This window comes from Physcomitrium patens, chromosome 4 (assembly GCF_059467195.1).
Source record: "Physcomitrium patens ecotype Gransden chromosome 4, ASM5946719v1, whole genome shotgun sequence".
NCBI classification, from domain to species: domain Eukaryota; kingdom Viridiplantae; phylum Streptophyta; class Bryopsida; order Funariales; family Funariaceae; genus Physcomitrium; species Physcomitrium patens.
The window spans coordinates 68,895-76,312 of NC_143413.1; the positions used below are offsets into that span (position 1 = coordinate 68,895).

At 44.0% G+C, this 7,418-nt stretch overlaps 1 pseudogene; it reads left to right on the forward strand.

The window, feature by feature from the left end:
- The first annotated feature begins 289 nt into the window (after positions 1 to 289).
- On the forward strand, positions 290 to 5,596 carry LOC112281240 (uncharacterized; annotated as a pseudogene).
- Positions 5,597 to 7,418: the final 1,822 nt, after the last annotated feature.

A 7,418-nucleotide genomic window follows, 5' to 3' on the forward strand; every position in this document is an offset into this window, starting at 1 on the left:
AGTGAGAACTGTAATCAGGGTGTTGAGACCCTAATTAGGGTTTTCAAACCCTAAATTACAGAAAACGAAACACATTTTTTTGAAAAACAAAAACGTTTGTAGAGGTCTTTGGGTGATTCTAAGCCTTGGCAAAATCTTAAAACAGAAAAAGCTGTGATATATTAAGAGATATTGAGGATGGAAAACCTCTAGGACATCCATGTAACCCTAAACCCTAAACCCTAAATCTAAACCCTAAACCCTAAACCCTAACCCCTAACCCCTGAACCCTGGTTGTCAGGTTGTCAGGATGTCAGGACATCCTGACAACCTGGTTGCTCCCAATTGGTGCTGCTCTTGCCTCACCTTCACCTCTAATTCACCGATTGTTGAAACTGGTGGGGCAGACATCCGTGACCGACCAATACTTGCTGGGTCACTCTCCAATTTTGTGACTACAACAGCTTTTCAGCTTCATATTTTTGCCCGTAACTCTTTCGATTCAATCCAATATACAAGTCAACCAATATCCCCCCTTTTTCCTGTTCCAGTTTGGCTGCCTTCTCTCGTTCTACTTCCAACAGACGCTTCGCCTCTTCCCGTCCCAGAAGCCATGCCCTGCGATTTTGGAGCAGTTCTTGCCTTTCGCTTTCCAGTACAGTTTGAGTATTTTCTTTTTTGTATTGTCCGAGGTGTAGTGGGAATCTGCTTATTAGCATCATTTTCACAGAGCTCAAGACTTGTCTTTTTTGTGTTGTCCCAGGTTTAGTGGAAATCTGCTTAGTAGCATCATTTTCACGGAGCTTGAGACTCGTTCGACCAAGTTTACAAATTTTCCTGTCCCACTTTGATAAGCACTGATGGAACCATAGCCGCGGCTAAACCTGGTTACTCTTTAGTTACCACTATCAAATGTGGCCAGAAGAGAAACTCCATCTTTGCACTGCAACCAACAACTTCATCGACAGTTTTTATTCCCATGGAGGACGCATTAAACAAAGGCCACATAGGAGTTCCATGGTGGCAATAATGCCCTTACAGCATCAGATTCATTCTTTCCTACACCCTAAACCCTAAACCCTCCTCCTCCCCCCCCTTCTTCCTCCACGTCCAAGCGACGACAAATAAGCAACTAACACTCAGTGCATGTGCTCAGACCGACCCTCTCACTCCCCTCCACACAACGACAAACAAGCAACAAACATTCAGTGCCCGGTGCCCAATCTCACCTTGTACACCGGAAGGAAAGGGAAGAAAATTCGAATGATGCATGGTGGGAGAGGGAGGGAGTGAGACACCGGGGCAAGGAACTGGGACAATGACTCGCAGTGAAACTGAGACTCGCACCCTCACAATGGGAGTGTGGATTGGATGCGACACCAGTTAGCGGACCTCGGAGTGGATCCCAGTTTCGACACAAGTCCAAGTTCCACGAGTCCCAGGCTTGGCATGAATTCCACTCCCAGCGCAAGTCTCAGTCCTACGAGTCTCAGTCCTACGAGTCTCAGTCCTACGAGTCCCAGTCCCGGTAAGAGTCCCAGTCCTGCAAGTCCTAGTCCCGGTAAGAGTCCCAGTCCTGCGAGTCCCAATCTCTGTGCGAGTTTCGGTCCTGCGAGCCTCGATCCCGGCGCGAGTCTCCCTAGTCCCGTGACTCTCAGTTCCGGCGTGAGTCCTAGTTCGGCACAAGTTTCTAAATTCTGAATTGAAATTTCTTGAATTCCTTCGAACTTCTTAAATTCTTTGTCCCCATAGACCAAATTTATATTTACTCTTTGGTTTTTTTGTTTTTTGATGCTAGACAAATTCTATTTTAAATAATTATAATACTGACGTGAAAAAGTATTGGAGTGAAATGTACTTAGTTGTATGTGTAGTGAAGATCCCCGAATGTGAAAGTATTGTGTTCAGACTCACAACCGTAACCAAGTAACGTATTGAGGGCAAGGCAAAGTTGTGATGTGAGGCGAGGCGAGGCGAGGCGAGGAGAGTCAGATTCCAAGCTCGTAAACCTAATCGCATTGGAGGTGAACCTGTGCTGGATCAAAATTCGGCTGCTCTGTGTTGATCTGTTTTTCTTTCGAAGTGAAGTTGAGGCATTCTTGGGGCGATTTGAATCGATTTTTTATTTTATTTTATTATTTTTTGGTTTGTTTTGGTTTATTTTGTTTGTTTTCTAAAGTGAGTAACTGTGCTCCTTCGTTGTGTTTGAGGTTGAAGTAGGAGCTTCAAGGAGAGGGACGTTACATCGCTTCGCATGTTCCTTATTAGGTCAACTCTTGTCTACTCCACCACCTGCATAACATGTAAAACGTTGTCCAAAACTCTACATGCTTCCATGTTTGTGTGGTGCATGGTTCCCAATTTAATTGTTTCATGGATTGTTGAAACCTGGTTTAGGATTGAATTTGTTTTGGGATGGAATTAGAAGATTTGACAACTTTTTGGCTCAATGAACATGGGGTTTGTTTAAAGCCTCTTCATGGTTTTTGTTTTTCATTCACTACTGCAGTTCCTAAACCTGGTACATTGCATAAAGGAATCGGCCAACGTAATGACAGGGATGGATCGGTGAGACGGAGCGGGCTGGTCCACAGGCCGTTGAGGTATTCAATTTCTTACAATTTGTTTTGCTCTAAACGTTGGTCGCAGCGACATGTTTGGGAGATGCTCTGCACATTACATCGAGGTCTTGTAGGTATTAATGTAATAAGTTTTTGTACTCACGTTGAACTCGTTTGTGCAGGTTGCGGGGTTGAAGTTCGAGCAAGTTCGAGCATCGGAGTGGTAAGGGCTGCAATCATGGTCCTCCTTGCGAGTGGCAGGTTTACAAGTGTATCTCGAGCTCGTACCTTTGTGATTTCACTCTTGGGATGTGATTACTAGTGTCGCAATTACCTTTCTGCATTTCTTATTTTCATCATTCAAATGTGATTAGGGCTTGTCTCCTAAACCTCCATGGTTGGCGCGGGTTCTTTCTCCAGCACTCTTGGTGGCAGCCATGGTGTTGGTCATGTATATTACAAAGGTCGACAAGGCGACTACTACGTCATGGTGAGTCACCTATTGAATTGTTGTAGTCCAAGCAGACCTTTAGTTTTCATGTAGTCGTCTTCTTTTCAAACTTGTTTCAAGATTTATTTATTTATTTATGTATTTAATTATTTATTTTAATCCGATTTCAACTTCGTTCACATACTGTAGGTCATGGATATGCTCGGGCCAAGTCTCCGGGATGTCTAGAACTCTTCGGGGTCAAGCGCAAGTATTTAGGGCAGCTCGTTCTGATTGAGCAGGTATGCACATGGAGACGTGAAGCCCGAGAACTTTCTCCTGGGACAACCCAATACACCTGAAGAGAAGAAGCTTTTTCATGTACATCTCGGGCTTGGTGAGTTTTCAGTATCGTTGTGCTGCAATTCATTCTCTGTTCACACATTAGAAACCTCCTTTGCTCCAATTTGGCGTTACATTCGTTTTTTTTTTTTTTTTTTTTTTTTTTTTATTTAACATCTGTTAACTGTTACATGAAGAGCATCTGGACTGAGAATTGGATGAGTTTATTACCGCTACGTCCATGCACAAGTCAATTTCACACCAAGATTAACGTCTTTCTCCCATATATGCAGCTATTCGATGGAGGGATGGTACAACCGGTCAGCATGTAGAATATGACCAAAGGCCTGATGTGTTCCGGTGAGGCTCTTCCTCCTCCCCCCCTTGTCATGATCTGTAGTTGCCATTCCTATTTTGGCGGTTGGGAGCGACTGTTTTGCTTTTGAGCTATATTTTGATTCTGTGTAATTTTCGTACATCCAGTGGAATTGTTCGCTATGCGAGTGTGCATGCACATATGGGAAGGACTGGGATTAGGAAGGACGACTTGGAATCACTGGCTTATACTTTGGTATTTCTTATGCGGGGTAGTCTTCCTTGGCAAGGTTATCAGGTACAGATCAACTTTGTAGCTAGTAGCTAATGAAGAAGTGATCAATGCGATATATATATATATATATATATATATATATATATATATTTATTTATTTATTTATTTATTTTTCCTTCCTTCCTTCCTTCCTTCCTTCCTTCTCACTATTTTTCATTTGGACGTGCTCTATATATTTGGTTTTGTAGGGCAACAACAAAGGTTTTCTGGTGTGGAAGAAGAAAATGGCAACTTCTCCCGAAATGCTGTGTTGTTTCTGCCCGGTTCCGTTTTTAAACAGACGTTTTGGAGATGGTCGCAAATATGAAGTTCGATGAAGAGCCAAACCACGGCAAGCTCGTTCTACTCTTCGATTCCATCTTGGGTCCTAATCCTACTGTGAGACCCATAAACACAGACAGTGTTGAAAAGGTGCATTCTATGACCTTCTTTTGCTTCGTTTTTCCTGTCCCTACACTGAGGATTCTTTTTTTGAACCTACTCTTCATTTGATCATCATATTAATAAAGCCTTTTGTTTCTAGTGTTCCATACAGGTTGGTCAGAAGAGAGGGCGAATCAGATGTTGAAGAAGATGAGGATGACCAACCTAAGAAAAAGATCCGGTTAGGAATGCCCGCAACTCAATGGATTACAACGTTTACAACGCTCGGTGGCCAAATGAAGCAGAGGTAAGGCGGTGCGAGCTTTCGTCATTGATGTGGTGTGATGTTGCTCAGTTAGGCATGACCCCGGTCATGTGTGTATCGTCGATTTTGACTTTGTCCTCCTGGATGTCGATCAGCTATTCCGATTTGTACGACATGCGTTTACTTTCAGCAAGCAGCCTGGATTCGGACAAACCCATTTATTGAACTTTTATTCCTACATTTGTTTCGACGTGCAGGTATCACTACGATGCAGCTGATTCCCGGCTTACGGAGCATGTGGAAAAGAGTAATGAAGACGGTCTGTATATAAGCAGTGTGGCTTCTTGTACAAATCTATGGGCTCTTGTTATGGATACAAGGACAGGATTTACTGCTCAAGTTCATGAGCTGTCGCATGTATTCGCCATCCTCGAATGCATGTGGGTTTATTTAGAAATATATTTTGTGCAAGATTTTGCCTGCAGTCTCTTGGAAGGTAGTACAGGTTTTTTTTTTCTTTTTTTCTTTTTTTTGTGTCGTTGTTATTGTTGTTGTTGTTGGGATTTTTGTGTTGATGGAGAATGTGGACTTTTTGTTCATTTCTAGGTTTTCAAGTTTTGTATGACACATTTGTTTTATATATTTTGTTGCTTTGTTCGGGCTGTTGGTCCATTTTGTGTATTTGGCTTTGTTTGTATCTTTTTGTTTTGTGTTGTATAGAATGTGTCGGTTATTTGTGAAGGGGTGCTGCTTCCCTTGGCTCATATGAAATGATGAAAGCTATTGCATTCTGAGGTATGCAGCAACCAGTAATCTTGAATTGTGGCGTTGAGAATGAGTGGAGGCATGAAAGCAATTGTGAACTGAGCTTCACAATTTGCGAGTGTTACAAAACCTCTAATCCCTAAAATCCTAAACCGGATTTACCTAGTCCACTCAAAGATGAAATTGTGATGTAAGGCGAGGTGAGCCAGACTCCAAGCTCGAACTCCAAGCATTGGAGGTGATCCTGTGCTGGATCAAAATTCGGCTGCCCTGTGTTGATCTGTTTTTTCTTTCGAAGTGAAGTTGAGGCATTCTTGGGGCGATTTGCATTGTTTTTGTTTTTTGTTTTTTATTTTTTTTGTTTCTGTTTTATTTATTTATTTATTTATTTATTTATTGTGTGTGTGTGTGTGTGTGTTTTCTACGGTGAGTGATTGTGTTCCTTTGTTGTGTTTTAGGTTGAAATAGGAGCTTGAGACAGAGGGACGTTACATCGCTTCGCATGTTCCTTATTAGGTCAATTCTTGTCTACTCCACCACCTGTATAACATGTCAACCTGTGTCTAAAACTCTACATGCTTCCATGTGTGTGTGTGTGTGTGTGTATGTGTGTGTATGGTTCCTAATTGGCGGAGGTCGACGGATTATATACTAGGCTCAATGAGATGACCAAGGTTGAACAGATGTCATACCATACGATTCTATGATTATACCCGATGTAATCTATTCTAATGTAGTCCGGCCAACATGAGAATCAAGTCCTCCCACTAGAACTTCAATTGATTTCCATAACTCGACTTTGTAGAAAACCATATCCCGGTGAAAAAGTTTTTAGTCTAATCTCATGGAAATGGAAAATAATCTTAAAACGGAAAGCATCCACCTGCATGCATGACATGCAACGAATGAAGATGTTGCATGCTTCTCACACCGAACACAAGAAAGGATGACACAATTTGTAACCTTCGAAATGTGAGTCAGGAAAGCTGAGGGTCGGGGTCCTGTCGATGTGGTGCTTGTAGATAGCGCGTTGGGTGGGATGTATCAGAGGAGCCACAACTTGAGGGGCAGGAAGAGCGCGTAGTTGCACGCATTCAATAATTTCTTTTTGAGCCCGTCGAGCTTGCCGGTGTCGAGGGGTGAGTTCTCAGGGTTTTCGATGTTGGATAAGGAATCGTTGATTGAGGCGGGGAGCGGGAAGCGAGAAGTGGAGCGGGTGAAGCGACCCTACGAGGGTTGAGCTTGAGGTCGGCGTCATCGCTGGAAGCCGGGGAATTGTCACTGGGATCACCGACACTTTTTCATGCAGTATTCAATAAGTTTCTGCCGTCGAACAACAAGGACGAGGAGGTATAGCCGGTGGTGGACATATATGGGTCGACCAGTTGTGGATGTTTGAATTCAAGGTAAAGCGATGGACGAGGGAGAGGATCTATGATTGAACGGAGTGCCCGTTTGTCCACCCAGGCGACAAAGCTAAGCATTGCGATCCGCGGCAGTACCACTACTCGGGGACGGCATACTTCGACTTTTCGAAGGAAAGCTTCGGAGAGGCGATGCATGCAAGTTCACGCACAAAGTGTTCGAGTGTTGGCTACATCCGGCTCGATACTAGATGCAACCGTGCAATGATGGGCAAAATTATTGCCGTTTGGGTGTGTGTTTTTTGCACACACGCTGAAGTAGCTCCGGTTGCTGCCTGCAACGGCACAAGCAGTGACAACGGGAGGTCGAAGCGGAGGAGGTTACGATGGGTCACTGTGAGCTAGAGCAGCGGCATGCTATGATGGGACGTTTGGATATGAGAGCTTGTCTTACGACATAGCATCGGCAGGTCACGATCCGAGCCACTTGTCGAGGTACTCGAGCTCGGTCGACTCGGGTGCAGGGTATGTGACATCGCAAAATTCATCGCCCAGGTCGACGGTAGTCAAGTACAAGCAATACGCTGTGTTGTTGAGTCCTCTGTTCTCTCCCTCGAAGTCGCCTCCGCCATCGCCTGGGTCGGTTGAGAAATGGGGGCAAATGCGGGGTCATTTGCAAGCAAGTCGATGTCATGAGGGTAACGTGGGATGTTGCAAGCGACGCTACAGCAAGCGGCGC